Source organism: Garra rufa, chromosome 17 (assembly GCF_049309525.1).
Source record: "Garra rufa chromosome 17, GarRuf1.0, whole genome shotgun sequence".
Taxonomy (NCBI): domain Eukaryota; kingdom Metazoa; phylum Chordata; class Actinopteri; order Cypriniformes; family Cyprinidae; genus Garra; species Garra rufa.
The window spans coordinates 7,959,196-7,976,075 of record NC_133377.1 but is presented as its reverse complement, the minus strand read 5'-3'; positions in this window follow the sequence as shown (position 1 = coordinate 7,976,075).

Here is a 16,880-nt window from a genome sequence, read left to right as displayed (position 1 = left end):
CAGCCGATGTAGCGGAACATCAGGCGTCAGGCCCTCACTCGATGAATCCTTCAGAACCGGTAGAGGGCTAGGCTCTACGTAGAGACTTAACTGCATCTCTTACGAATTTCCACATTGCACCATAGAGGCTGTGTGTTTCCCCGGTAGATCTTCTACCAGTAAATGAGGGTTCAATCACCTCCAATCTTCCATATAAACTTGAATTGAGTTATATGTGTATTGCTACGAACCTCCTATCGGAAGGACGTGAGCTCCGCATATCCCCAGTGCTCCAGCTTCACTGAAATGGGTGGTGCTATGTTATACAGTGACTGGCTCTCCTTGATGCGAGCCCCTGGCCAAGCCAGTAACGGGACCCAGGAGGCCCGCTCAGGACACTGGAAGGGGCAGCAGCCACGGCACTTTGTTAGGGATCCCAATTCGTCGGTCTCGACGAGACGTCGAAGAGACCGACTGATAGGGAACGTCTCGGTTACTTATTGTAACCCTCGTTCCCTGAAGGAGGGAACGGAGACATCTCGTCCCGTCTCCGCGGCTCCTGTACCACCGCTGTACGGCCGGGCCTGTCCCAGCTCCTCAGCGAAATCTTAATGATGCATGCACCTGCTGCGCATTATATGCTCACGCTGTGATCAGCCGCAGCTGGCTGCAATCATGCATGCCAATATTCATTGGCTCGTTTGTTTACACACGAAGTAGATTGGTCTATCCAGGCGATATCCCAATTCGTCGGTCTCGACGAGACGTCTCCGTTCCCTCCTTCAGGGAACGAGGGTTGCAATACGTAACCGAGACGTTTTGGTACCAAATCATTCAGAAGTTATAAGCAAAAACACCAATTTATTAGTATCTCCTGACCACTAGGTGGCACTGTGCCGAAACACTGCAGGTAGCCTCAGGTCATGCTTGTCATAACAGACACCAAGTTTGGTCTCAATACGCCAAACCGTTGTGGAGATATTGCCTCACATCCATTTTTGCATGCTTTTTGTAGAATTCGTTTGCATGTTATTTGAGAACAGTTCGACTACTCAACTTGAATTCCATAACTTTTTACCATCATGGTCTAAAGATGAAAATTGAGCCAATTTTGAGGGAAATCAGACAAACCGTCTAGGACGAGCTCAAAAAAATTAAGTTTTACGAACAATTAAAAATAGAATTTTTTTTTTTAAATTTGGACTTCATTCGACTCAGCATGACCAAGAATTCAGAGAAAAAAAAGAGTTTTGATTCTGTGCCTTACGGTTCGAAAGTTATTAGCATAAAATTTGTAACACTTTGGACAAGTGGTGGCACTAGAGAGTTAAAGGTAGAGACTTACAGGAACTAATACTAACAGGAACAATGTGAAGTTATTCTCTGACAGCAGGTGGCGTTTATGGAACAGCAGCAATACAGATTTTCTTTGGTAACTGCTGTAAACAAAGCAGCTGTGCTTATAAACCATACTTTAATATGCATATGGAGGTAAGAGGAAATAAAAAAAAAATGTTATTTGTCTATTTGTCTTCCTTTGAGCATCACAAACAGAGAGCTTTATCTGCCTGGTACAGTATTTTCTCCTCTATACACACTTCATTAATATTCCACACAAATTAAATTTTGGGAAATGATTGTAATGCAGTTTGTGTGCAATTCTGATAAAAAGCTAATTTAAAACAAGAAGGCGGTTCTTCGAGCTCCTGCATGCCATCTATGGAAGCCACTAAATAAAAAAAATATTGCAACTTTTTCTGAGAATTGTGAGATATAAACTCGCAACTGCAAGTTATAAAGACAGAATTGCGTGATATAAACTTGCAATTGTGAGTTATAAAATAATAATTGCAAGATATAAAGTCATAATTCTGACTTTTTTCTCAGAATTGTGAGATGTAAACTCACAATTGCTAGAAAAAAATACCTGAATTGTGAGATTCAAAGTCACAATTACCTTTTTTTTTTAATTCAGTGCCGAAAACGGGCTTCCATAGTCATCCAAACTTGTCTCTAGATTGTCTTTTCTACTGCTCTTTCCTATTGAGACAGCGTTGCATTATCGTGTGTGCCCCCTTCACAAGGTTTTCACAACAAAACCCAGCCAACTGCTACTCAAAACTAGCCCAAAACTAGCCCAATCGCATTTAGAGGGGGGTCCATCATTAAAAATCACATTCTATGGGGTAAAACCGCTGGGGTTTCCCTGGTAAAATCCACATTCCAGGGGATAAATATCTTGTTTTTGGGGTCACTTCAACCCACGGTGCATGGAAAAACAATCCATGGCAACAGTGTTAAAAGTACCCCAATTCTGTGGGAAAACTGCGGGCTTGGCAACACTGCCCCTTCTGGATTGATCGCCTATGACTGATTGTATTCGTCGTTTGACTGCATAAACTGAACTATAACAGTTCAGGACAAATACATGTACCATTACACCCCTAATAAAAAGCAGTAAACCACTGTGACAAAGAACATCTCTACATGAGCCCCTACATTTTACACCCATCATGATCATGATGCTCAAGAAATGCAGTTTCAGATCTTTATTTGATATTTCATTAGATTAGTTTATAAAGTTTGCGGTGGAAATCAATACATGTAGGTACAAATAGGTTTTTGATGATAACAATTCAGACATTAATTAAATTTAAAAAAAAATTCTTACCTGTTTTTTTTTTTCCTAATTAACAAAATATAAAGATGAGTTTAAAATTGAATTAATGTTAAAAGTTTCAAGGTGATGTATGTGTACACTGAGCAATATGTGAACACATATGTATGTGAATATATCTGTGTTGAGGGGGAAACAGAGAGAGGAAGCACTGGGGAAACTGGGAAAGGGTTAAAAGACCTGCTGTCAGCAAAAGTGAATAGCTGTATTGTTGTGTCGGAGTCTCAGTGCTGCAGACAGCAATCAGTCAAACATTACAGTCAAGCCATTGCACAGCACCAGGGGAAACACTCCTAAAATACTGTGTTAGTACAGAGTTGACCCACTTCTATTTTGGGCAGTCCCAGAACTCTCTAGAGTGCACAAACAAGTTCACACACTCTAAAAACAAGACACGACATAGGGGAAAACAAGTAAACTCTACCATTTTTTACTTAAGATGTCCTTTAGGCAAGGAGAAATAGGATAAACTTATGTACCAAACTATATTTCAGTGTGTCTTTGATAACACAACACAACATGAGACTGAACCCGGCTATAAGGTCATAAACTCAACAGTGTAGGATGCAGTGCAGGCCTGAAATATGCGGACAGACTGATAAATCTCCCCATTCAAATGATTCACTCAAACATACAGTGAACACAATGGAATTACTTGTGAGCCAACACATTATGGGCGATAATGGCCAATGCATATTTCCTCATGTGCAGCGAATGCGCCCCGTCTAACATTCAATTTTATTTAAACCTGAGAATGCAAAGCCATTAATAGAAATTAAGTGCCAGTGAAAGCCAGTGGAGGGGGACCAGCAAAGGGAACGGCTGTAGAAGATAAATAAGTGTGGTACAGAAGACTGCTTTCACTGATTGGCATGGAAATGTGCTGTTTGTGTGAGGTAACAAATGGATTTCAAGCACTGAATATACAAATCAGTGTTGGCCAAGCTACTTTGAAGCTACACTTTACAAAAGATGGTTCTTTAACAGTTCTGTTTAGAACAATATAATCTTGAAGAACTGTTTTAAAATGGTTCGCTGTGTTAGTTCTCACAAAAATTATGCCATCCCAAACCTGTAAGACCTTTGTTCATCTTCAGAACACAAATTAAGATATTTTTGATGAAATCCAAGAGCTTTCTGACCCTACATAGACAGCAACACAACTAATACATTCAAGGCTCTAAAAGGTAGTAAGAACATTGTTAGTCCATGTGACATTAGTGGTTCAACCATAATGTTAGGAGGCTACGAGAATACTTCGACACGCGTTATACAAGAGTACCAAAACACATTTTGTTTTCTTGCGCACAAAATGTTTTTTTTGTAACTTTCTAGAATTGATGTCACATGGACTATTTTAACAATGTCCTTACTACCTTTCTGGACTTTGAATGTGTCAGTTGCGTTGCTGTCTATACAGGCTCAGAAAGCTCTCGGATTTCATCAAAAATATCTTAATTTGTGTTCTGAAGATGAATGAAGGTCTTGAAAAACGTACCTGGGGGAACTTTTTTGCAATATCAAAATATAAGTACATATCACTGCAGTTTCCAGCAGAAATGTCCACTGAGTGGTGCTAAAAGAGTGTTCTTGTACTGTAGAATAATTACTGTAAGGGGTAGGTTTAGGGTTGGGGTAGTTAAATAAGACACAATCTAATAAGTAGAAAATGTAAATTTATTTGACATTTTAAAAGTAACGTACCATCTGCACTACACCCAAACCTACTCAATAGTGTATGAACAAAAGCAAATGTGACATAAAAACGCAATTGCAAGCTTGTCATTTCAGCTTGTTTTTCAATCTTTCAGGTCTTTCACCATGAGTCATATTTTCACAGAATTCAATTCAAGGTTTCCGGATCTGAAGTCCAATTCCATGCCACCTGATAGGTAGCATTATTTGTCAGAACCTCAGAAAGCAAAACATATGCAGCTGTAATTACTGTGTACGAAAACGATTAAAAGTCCTCACTGTTTTACCGCCTCTAGTGTTCATTTCTTTTATTGACCTTTCTCACATTTCCAGGTTTCTCAAAGCAGAAGTCATCATAGTTGGGTAAAGTCAGAGAGCAATAAATGGGCGAGTACCACAAATATATTTTTTGCATTTCCATGTGTTTTAAATAACAAAAGAAAAACTCCACAATAGTGTTTTTACGACTTTCAATTAAAGGAAAAAAATTGAGAGAAATTGATATTGGCAGTCAGAAGAGAGAACAATGTCAAATGTACTGTTCCTCCCACAAATGTGGCATTAGAAACACCCTCACATTAGCGTTACGTAGTTATTTTTATAACTTGATGATAAGGTGATATACTACAAAGTATAGTGTTATAAATATACCTACATTTTTTAAAATCAAAATCTGAAAAATTTACAAGGATTTATGATAATGATGGGATTGGGTCAAACACATCATCACAGTCGTTTTGCAAAAAAGTTCACCCATGGTCGTTGTCGTGCTGAAATGTCCACTGGTGCCCAAGGCCAAGTTTTTCTGCAGACTGCCTGATGTTGTTGTTGTTGAGAATTTTGATGTATTGCTCCTTTTTCATGGTGCCGTTTACTGTGATTAGGTTCCCTGGTCCACCGGCTGAAAAACACCCCCAAAACATTATGTTCCCACCACCATGTTTGACAGTGGGGATGGTGTTCTTAGGGTTGAAGGCTTCTCCTTTTTTACGCCAAATGAAGGATACATCATTGTGGCCAAACAATTACATTTTTGTTTCATCTGACCATAAAACAGAAGACCAGAAGTCTTCTTCTTTGTCCAGATGAGCATTTGCAAAGGCCAAGTGGGCTTTTGTGTGCCTTATCTGGAGAAGTGGTGTCCTCCTTGGTCTGTGTCCGTGGAACCCAGCGGTGTGCTGTGTCCATTGGACTGTCTGTCTTGAGATGTTGCCACCAGCAGAGTCAAGATTAATCAGGCTGGCCTTGGTGGTGATCCTTGGATTCTTTTTACCTCTCTCACTATCATCCTGGGCAGCACAGGTGTCGCTTTTGGCTTCCGACCACGTCCTCTGAGATTTTTCACAGTGCAAAACGTCTTGCATTTTTTAACAATATTTTCCACTGTAGCCCCTGGAACTATAAAACATTTTGATATGGTTCCTTGCCCTTTCCTGACTTATGAGCAGCCACAATGCGCAGCCGTAGGTCCTCAGTGAGCTCCTTTGTTTTAGCCATGACTGTCCACAAACCAACAGCAGAGAGCTTCTGTTTTTCACCTGTTGAGTTGATTAAAACAGCTGTTCCCAATGAATCAGGGTAATTAGGATGCTTTAGAACAGCTTGGACTATTTGGAATGGTATAGAACTTTGGTTTTTCCCATAGACTGTGACAGTTTGCAAAGGGTATGAATAATTTTGGACATGCCACTTTTTGGTCAAATGTAAATAAAAGCATTTTTTCCACAATGATGCCTCTTGTACATCGTCTTATTATCTTTTGGGAGAAGCCTGTGCCATTTCCGGTCAAAAAAAAAAAAAAAAAAACTTGCTGGTTGAATAAAAGTAACTTTAAGTCCGAATTTGCCAGAGGTATGAACAATTTCAGGCTTGACTGTATATATGAATGAATGTATCTCAATTAGAGTGACAACATTAAACTTGACTAGCGTTTTTAGGTTTTATGTTTGTTTTTGTTTTCTTGCTCTCATCAGGTTATTGTTCATCTCTTCTTCCCAGCTGCATTCAGATTCACTAAGTTATGTTCAAACCAGTTAAATGAAAGTAAAAAGCTAGAAAACACTCTTATAATGTAGTCGAAAAACATGATTAATAGCTGCATTTAACAAACCAATACTACAGGGGCATGAATCATTGTTTTGAATTGCTAAATGAACAATTCACTGAAAGGAATTCACATTTTCAATGCAGTATATATGAGAGAAAGAACGGGAAAAGAACGGGTTTGATTTCATTGGCTTGTTTGGCTATGTGCACAATACACTGTGATATTACAAACAGTGATGCAACATTTTGATTTGCCACATTGCTGCTTGGTGGAAAAAGTGGTTTGTAAGCAGAAAAGCTACATGATGTTGTGAAAACAATTGAGCAACTGTTCTGCTGCTAAATAATGTTACATTTGTACTTTAGCTACTTTCAGTAATTTCTTTACAAAACTGACACAAATGTAGATGTTCAGGGTTAAAGAATCTGATTAAACTGATTTAAAAAAGAGTTTATTTATATATTATCGTGCTCACCAAAATGTGGAAAAGATTCAAAGGCATTAAAGGGTGTGAAAGCAGACACTACACAGTAACTCTAATGACACAGTTCAGTGCAAGAGTTAATTTCAGTCATCTCAGGATGTCCATTAACAATTAGTTGAGTGCTTAGATATGGCTTCTGAAATTCATCCATCTAAGGAAACAGTTGTATAATAAGCTGTCACGCTTTGCGCACGCACACTAATGCCGCAACCTTTCGGGTCCGGCAAGTCCCTGTCTATTCTCCTGTGGGTAGACAGACAGATCTGAGACGTGCTCGGGACACCATCACAATCCCATTTATGCTCTGTGGCGTCGCCTGATGAGAAAGAGTAGATGGAGTGGCTGATGAAGGGCCCAGCGAGACCCCAGCAGAGCGTTCGCCCAGGTCCGCCTGTGTCACACAGATTCCACACTTGTCTAAAAACGCACTGAAAAATGAACGGCCTCGCCGTTAATGAGTGGAGGGGGTAATTTAGACCCCCACTAATGTGCTTAATGCCAATTAATCATCTCCAGCCAAGGTGTCAGAGAGATTACTGAGAAGGAACTGGATCCTTTGGCAGGACGGAGAGAGTCTAAGCCACACTGAGAGGAGGAGGAGGAAGTGTCGCTCTAGTCTCCATAGGGGGCAACAGTTAGCTGTGAAACACACAGCCAGCACGCAGACACTGAACGTCCCAGCAGAAAATAAAATACATGAATGAGGAAGCGCTTCTGGCTTTCTTTTACTGCGCACATTCCCTGCTCTTATTTTGGGCATAAAGCAACAGTGGCTTCAGGAAAAAAAATTATATGGTGCTAAATTTGTTCCCTTATTTGGTCACAGCAGGAGTGGGTGGATAGACCAAAATCTTATATCAATGTAACTGTAAATATCATGATATTGTTAACTGTGCTGGAAATTCAATGAAAGGAATGTTTATACTTTAATAACCATGTGGCAATTGCTATTTTTGGATAATCCAGTGAATCAAACACTTTATTAACAGTACTTTATCATTTGATCGCTTTCTATTTTTATCTGGAGTTCAAAGAACAAAAATCAAAAGGCATAATTGTGAATAAAACAGCTTCACATTATGTGGTAAAGTAGAACTACATTTGTTTGGTTAACTAAAGGCCACTTAAATACTCAAAGATAGTGCACTTTAATGATTATGTTTCTTTACAAACCTAAGTATCTAAGTGGTTTCACAGACTAGGCTTAAGCCTAAGCCCTAGACTAAAATCTAAGTCTGAGCTGTTTCAACTGAAATAAACTTGCATTGAAAATCTTAAAATATATCAGTGCCTTTGTTTTGTCTCAAGATGCACACCATATATATTTATAAAAATTACTTAAATATCCTAATTGAACTATGGCCTAATCCTGGCTTAAAAAATTTACTTTAAAGTACATTTCAAATCATTGTTTTAATATTTTTGTTGTGCTTTAAATAACATAAAGCATGTTAAGTACTTGATTATCATGTTTACTGTAGTCTGATTTAAGTTTTATGTTGTTCATTTATGTAAGTGAGGATAGCAAAATAGAGTAAACTGTGACACATTATATTCAAAAGTTCTTCATACAGTGGACTACCAGTAAAACTGATAAAAATTTGAGACCAAAAATTTGACACTTTGACCTGACCATGTTTTGTTACATACCTTTCCATTATCAAGATGAATTTGTTCTAACACAGTTTAACTTTTGAGTTCTTCTCATATTTTATTGCCATTTACTAAACTATAGCAAATAAACTGTGACAATCTGTGACAGTTCGAAGTTTGTCTGAATAAATTTTGTTTGACTGTAATTCATTTGTGATTATCAAGATGAATTTGCTCTGACACAGTTTACCTCTAAATTCTTGTCATATTTTATTACCATTTTGTAAACTTTAGCGAATAAACTATAATAATGTGAGAAATTTTGAAAGTGTCTGAATAAATTTTGACTATAATTCCTTTGTGATTTTCAAGATGAATTTGCTCTGACACAGTTTACCTCTGAATTCTTGTCATATTTTATTACCATTTTGTAAACTATAGCAAATAAACCATAATAATTTGAGAAATGTTGAAGGTGTCTGAATAAATTTGGACTGTAATTCATTTGTGATTTTCAAGATGAATTTGTTCTGACACAGTTTACCTATGAATTCTTCTCATATTTATTACCATTTTGTAAACTATAGCGTATAAACTATAATAATGTGAGAAATGTTGAAGGTGTCTGAATACATTTTGGTTTGACTGTGTGCCAAATAAGTACGCCTAAGTGTACTTTTTCACAAGGAGAGGTATAAACCGTAAAAAACACCATACCACCCATTCGCTGACTTATTAAGAAGAGTTTATACAGTATACTGTACATTTTCAGAATGAGACTGACTCTAGAAATAACTCTGAATGGGATGTGTGAACTACTCATTTATCAGGTATAGAGTGTCAATTAATTCCTTTCTCGATCAGGCAGATGTGCCCTTATGTCACTCAGCGTGAACAGTGTGAAGCCTGTTTCGTTGGGTAGGGCGCGTACTGTAATCCCACATGCTGCAAACTCTGCTAGGGTGCAGGACTCACATCATCTGCTGTCCGTCTCCGGGACCATCTCTGGTTTCCCTAACTGCGCCCCCCCTCCCAAGAGCATTATCACCCACTCGACAGTCCCACATTTCCTCCTCATTATCTGCATTCCTCTCAGACATCTGCCAGCGATGAGGGCAGGTATAGCTGCGCTAATGTGCTGAACATGGTATTTACTGTACACTGCAGGGGAAGAAGGCCAGTATCTCAGACTGCCAAGGACTGTTACAGTGGCTCGTGTTACATACAGAGCACAGAACAAATGCTCTTTATAGCAAAAAGGTCTTGGAGAATAGGCTCTTTCACTAATGAAATAAAATGCTGATGAATGTAGGCTCAACTGTGCAGTCAGCTCCCTGAACTTGACATAAAATCTCATAAAACATATATATGTGTTAAAAAAAGGGAAATTGCAGAATTGAGCAGAAGTGTCACTACAAGTAGCAAAGCTATTAGATTAATTACAGTACATTTCTCAATGAGGTGTTAGCATTGCTATTTTCAAAATGATTTAGATGTTCATTTATGAAGTATGTGTGCATGTATATTAATGTCACCTAAAAATATTGTGAGACCCCAGTATAGGATGCACCAGGCCGCTTAAAGGAGTAGTTCACTTCTAGAACAAAAATTTACAGATAATGTACTCAGCCCTTGTCATCCAAAATGTCTTCTTTTCTTCAGTCGTATAGAAATTATGTTTTTTGAGGACAACATTTCAGAATTTCTCTCCATGTAATGGACTTCTATGGTGCCTCCGAGTTTGAACTTCCAAAATGCAGTTTAAATACAGCTTCAGGAGGCTCTAAATGATCCCAGCCGAGGAAGAAGGGTCTTATCTAGTGAAAAAAAAAAAAAAATTACAATTGATATACTTTTTAACCTCAAGTGCTCGTCTTGTCTAGCTCTGCGTGAACTCTGTTTATTCTGGTTCAAGACAGTTAGGGTATGTCAAAAAATTCCCATCTAATTTTCTCCTCCAACTTCAAAATCATCCTACATCGCTGCAGAAGTACCAACCCAGTGTTTACAAAGTGAACATGCAAAGGTGGTCAAATGCCCTTTAAAAAAAAGGTAAAACAGCGATTTAGGCCGATTTTGAAGTTGGAGAAAATAAGATGGGAGTTTTTTGACACCCTAACTGTCATGAACCGCAGTTCATGCAGAGATAAGATGAATGTTTGAGGTTAAAGAGTATAACTGTAAATGATTTTAGAAAATGTTCTCTTGATAAGACACTTCTTCCTTGGCTGGGATCATTTAGAGCCATTTGAAGCTGCATTTAAACTGCATTTTGGAAGTTCAAACTCGGGGCACCATAGAATTCCATTATATAGAGAGAAATCCTGAAATTTTAGGTGCTCAAAATGTCTGAATAGTGTCAAATAAATAGATTTTTTGTGTCAGTTTAAATCGAAAACCATGCCTCAACACAGTTGTCAAAAGGACAAAATTATACCCTAATATATCATTTAACAATAATATTCCCATGTCCATTGTATCTGGCTAATCACATCAAGGTTACTTATTAAAACCAATGGCATTCCTAGTTTGTTGATGGGGTCTCTTTAGCACATGACACTTCAGCTCATGTCCTTGAGGGCCACTATCCTGCACAGTTTAGCTCCAACCACTATTAAACACACCTGAACAAGCTAATCAAGGTCTTCAGGATTACTGGTGAGTTTGATTAGGGTTGGAGCTAAACTATGCATGACAATGGCCCTCCAGGACCCAAGCTGAAAAACCCTGCTTTATCATCTTAATAGTGACACAAAAGACCAGGGGGTTCAAACCTGTTCCTGGAGGGCCAGTGTCCTGTGGAGTTTAACTTCAACCTCAATTAAACACACCTGGACCAGCTAATCAAGTTTTCAGACTCACTAAAAATGTCTAGGCAGGTGTGTTGGAGTTGGAGATAAACTGTTTGCAATACAAACCAGTTTGTTAATAATTAAGATAATACATTAAAATAATATGGTAAGAAACACCAGTTTGCAATATCAAGCAGCAAAACAAGTTGTTTTTTACAGCTAAAAATATCTGGAAGCGAATGACGCTGGAAACAAAACACATTAAATTTACATTTTTTTTTTCTTACGAGAAAAATAAAGTTGATAGGTGTGTTCGGTTTGAAGCTGTGCTGTGCAGACCAATAGGTGTTTGACATTTGGCTTTGTTTTCTATTGGTTTCATACTTTCTAAAAGTAAAGACTGAAGGAAGTTTGACCAATAGCATGCAGGCATTGTACATATTCGACCAATTATGGCATGCTGAAAGGTGGAATCTACAGAGAACGGCCAAACCAATGCAAGTTTTAGACATTTTAGGCAATCTAGAAATCCTGACCAGGGGTGCATTTCGCAAAAGCAACTATGGACGCAAGCTCAGTCATTACCAATAGAGTTCAGTGGAACTAACGACCATAGTTAGCTAACAATGCTTTTGGGAAACGCACCCCAGGAAAAAGAGGATGTATGGTCGCCTTAACTACAGTAATTACCAAAACAGTTTGAATGGATTTGTGCAACAGTCAAAATTGATATAACAAGTAAGTCTATTGAGTCTAGCTTTCTATATTGCCAAGTTGCTTGCTCAACTTTGAAAGAACTGGTGTTGTTACTTGATAAATGTGCTGTGGGACATTACAAAACAGGGCATTTTCCAATACTAACTAACATAAGACATAGCCAGTGTGTGTTATTCAAAATCCCAGTGATTAATGACACTTCAATATTGATTTTAAAGGACGAGAATCCAAAGTTAAAACTCCCTCCGCAACATGAGAACCCTCTAGAGAAGAGACGTGATGAGAGAAACAGGTCTGACAGTGAACTCGAGATGAACTGCGAGCACTACCACCAGGAGTATATTCTCTCACAATGAAGCACACCTCCTTCATACACCTAAAACATTCAGCATGTCGACAGGAGATTAAAGGAGAATCTTAATGATTCAAAACCTTACCAGCTGCAATAGAGTCTTTATCGTTGTTAAAAGTGAGAGAGCAAGTTCCTGGGAACTTCAAGACCAATTATAGAGACAATACATTATCTGGAGCTGGGGTGCGAGGCAGGGGAGCTGCTTCTGAGATTCATCAGCATGAATTTGGCTTCAAAAGATGTGAGAAAAGGTGAGGAAAGATTTAAAACTCTTTTCTTTCACCTAATGCCCACCTGCAGGAGCATGGGAGGGGACGCTGACCACCGCAATGTCAGGTACCACACTCAGCGAAGACTCATTGAAATGTAAAAACCAGTCTTGAACTTCACCTCTTGCTCTTAGTTGGCACATGCAGCGGTGTGAAAAGAACAGATACTGACACCGAGGGAGAACCAAGAGTGCAACACATCTAGAACGGTTTCTCCCGTCTCTCGTATCCTTCTCCTCAGGCAGCGGCATCGGTCGGCCTTTCAGTGGCGGCTTCACACTGGGGCCACACAAGTGAGGTCTGCCATTTTATTTATCTCTTCCTTCCTGCATCCCTCGCTTCCTTTCTACCGTATTCTTTACAGCGTCACCGTCTCTTTCATTTCGGACATTCATGCATTTATGGATTACAGCATGGTGATAGACTCGGAGGGAGCCTGAATTACTCCGAAGCGTGCTGCGCCTCAAGCCGGGTCCGTACGGGAGGTCGAGAGAGGGGAATTCAAAGCAGCCAGCGTGAAGGAACTGCTGTTTGTTGTGACCAGCCTTCCCCCTCAGACAAAGAGAGGCCTCCTGAAGGTATCCCAGCATGCAGCGGGCCCTGGGCGACCCCGTGTTTAAAGTGACAGCCGTAATTTAAGACCCTCTTTGTGGCAACCCCTTCTTTTCTGGGCAAGATGAAGCACTGTCCATTTGTGTGGGCCTGCTGAGGTGACACTCCAGAGGAGGGCCGGCGCTAATTAGCAGCCAAACACACATGAGAGTGGCTGTCCGTGGCAGCAGATAAATCAAGCCTGGCCTTCTAATTCATTCGAGATGACCCTTGTCCAGCCAAGCCTTGTTTCGTAAAAGATGACTATAAAGACTTTAGCCAGCATCAATGGCTTTTATGAAGCAGCAGTCCTCGCTCTGCTATGAAAATATATTCAGTGAACCAGTCGGGCCATTTACGCCACCTATGATTCATTGTGTGCAAATCATTCAGCTTATTACTGTTCTGAACATCGCTATTCTCTAGACTAGAGCTATTCAACCCTTTCAGAAGCCAGTTGAGGAGCCAAGTGGGCAAATGCCTTTTCTTTCCGATTTCAAAAATAGCCTTTTTCATCCATCGGGACTGACTCGCTTTAAAAGATTTAATTATATTCAGTGCTTGAACTTATGAAATGAGTTAAAAAGAAAAAGCTGGTTACTTTTGCATGATATTCATGTGGGGTTGCCAGAAAGGGATGTGGGAAGGGTGTCATGTAACTGTGAATAAAGCATTGTTTGCATGTAAGTGAGTTTTAGAAAAGTAATACCAACAGAAATGACATAAAACAGATAATGAATAATGAGTTACACTCTTTAAAAAAAGGGGCTTTACGATGCCATAGAAGAACCTTTTTGTCTAAATGAATCTATAAAGAACCTTTCTGTTTCACAAAAGGTTCTTTGTGGCAAATAAGGTTCTTCAGATTATAAAAAGGTAAGCAAGAAATGGTTCTTTAAAGAACCTTTGACTGAATGGTTCTTTGTGGAATTAAAAAATGGATCTTCTATGGCATCGCTTGAAAAACCTTTTGAAGCACCTTTATTTTTAAAAGTGTAGTTACTTGGAAAAGTAGTTAAAATCCTTAAAATATGACATTGGTTAACAATAATTTGTACTGAAGAAGCAAAAAACTGAATATGTCTCACATTTTCACTATTATTAAAGCTTATGGCTTGCAACCTGATTATATATTTGAAGCATAGAAATCAAATCATGATTATATATTAGGTCCTGATAAAATAAATAGTGTATTAAAGGTTGTATCAGCGATTTCAAGCCTGAAACATAAAGTGTCAAATTCAGCTGACCTTTCTTCACGATCCGCTTGCTGCCTGCCCCATAAATCGACTGTAAAAAAAAACACGTCTCTCTGGTCAGCCTAGGGTCCGAGATATGCCAAAAAAAAAAAAACAATCGGTGCTACCAACCTTTCCACAGAAAAACAAACAGTGTTCCAACCAATCAGCGTCAGGGGGTTGGTGTTGTGGACTTTCCTACTGGTGCAGGGATGTGAGGGAGGCGGAGCGAAAGTCCACAACACCAAACCCCTGACGGTAATGGGTTGGAACACTGTTTGTTTTTCTGTGGAATAGTTGATAGCACCGATTGTTTTTTATTTTTTGGCATATCTCGGACCCTAGGCTGACCAGAGAGACGTGTTTTTTTTTTTTTTACAGTCGATTTATGGGGCAGGCAGCGAGCGGATCGTGAAGAAAGGTCAGCTGAATTTGACACTTTATGTTTCAGGCTTGAAATCGCTGATACAACCTTTAAGGTTTAATATAACTGTGATTTAATTAATGTAATTTTATGTAGTAATGTTTTTGAATGAGGTATTATTAACTATTAACTAGTTGCTTATTACTACACTGTAAAAAAACAAAAAAACAAACAAAAAAAAAAACAGTAAAATTTTGGGTAAAAAAAGCTTCAGCTGTGGTTGCCAGTATTTTACCGTAAAAAAATATGGTAGCAATGTTTTAGGTTTTGCAGTTTTATGGTTTTAACTTAAATTTACATTTAAATACTGTAATATTATTAACTAATAAAATGTTAATATACCAACCAAAAGAAGTACTGAAATCTGTTTTGTACCTTTGTAATACACTGATAACCACAGAAAGCATGAGAAAGTCACATGATAAACACAAGCAGATTTTAAACACAAACATATATAGAAGGTGCACAGTGTCATTCACATACGAAACTGAAATAAACATTAACTTAACAATTTTAGATGTAACATACAACCCTAATGAACAAAAACCGATAAGAAAAAAATAATAATAAGAAGAAACATTAAAAAAAATATATATATAAAAAAAAAAAAACATCTGAATTTAAATTGCAATTTACGGTTATTCACTGTAAATGTTACATTCTTTTTCACTTCTGAAAATGGTATACTATCGTAAAATTACATGCATACATATATAGCATTTTTACAGCCTTTTACCACTAAATTCACAGTCATTTTTTACAGTGTATGCTTATTACTAGCATATTGGCTGTTTATTAGTACTTATAAAGCACATATTAATGCCTTATTCTGCATGACCATATTTTAAATCACTTAATCCAACCCTATACCTAAATCTAACAACTATCTTACTAACTATTATTAAGCAGCAAATTAGGACTTTGAGGCAAAAGTCATAGTTAATAGTGAGCACTGGTCCCCAAACTAAAGTGTGATCAAATATATATAATTGAGCCTAAACTAGCTACTTTTCTTGCTACTTACAACTTTGGTGTTCAACCCCAAGTTCATTTTAATTGACTGGTCACCACCTGATGCAGATGCATGTCAAAGTGATGTGACTTTTTGACTACAACTAACAAGCTTCAGACGAAAACAATTTTAGGGAAAAGTGAGTCACGGAGCCGCAGCAACTGCATTAAAGAGGCGCTCAAGGCTAGCGTGGGTTGAGTACTCCCAAGACAAGAGCCAGCATCACTTCATACTAACACGATAAGCTACCAATCATTTCTAAACAGTACAAATGCTGAGGGAACGCATTTTTTTTTTTTAGATCAAATTACAAAAGGACTGCGTGTTCTGAAAACAGGCGGGTAATCAAAATGTAGCACTTCCTAGTTCATAAACAGGGACCGGAGGCGTATCTGCGAAATTTCTTCCAACAAAAGCATTATTTCTGAACGGGTCCTCAGAGAAAGACGAGCCAAATTACATGTGTTGGCTGTGTTGGAGTTGAGTACTGCTGAGTTTGTTTACACACATGTTTGTTTGACTTTTCTCATGATTTACTAGGTACTCTGGGAAATCACTATTGATCACTTTCATAGATATGAGCCAGCTACTCACAATTAACACGGCACCATGGGAGATACCTGCAGTTACAGCTGTGCACAGGCAGCAATATAAGTTGAGGAAATGTCAAGATTATGAAAAGACATTAAAGCAAAATGTTGATGCAACATCTGGGGATTGCTATATGTTTGACAGTGAATGACTGATAGAATGAAATATTTATACTCTGGGAGGGAGTTCAGTCACGATAGTTCATGAGGCTCATACTTAACTCAAATATAACAGCTGACATCTATTTTCACTACAAATAACATGTTGATCAATCTGTCCACTGATTTGAACTGCATACATTTAGATGTTTTGCTAAATTCCACCAGACTTTGCCACTTAAAGGATAAGTTCACTTCCAGAATAAAAATTTCCTGACAATTTACTCACCCCCTCATTTCATTTAAGATGTTCATGTCTTT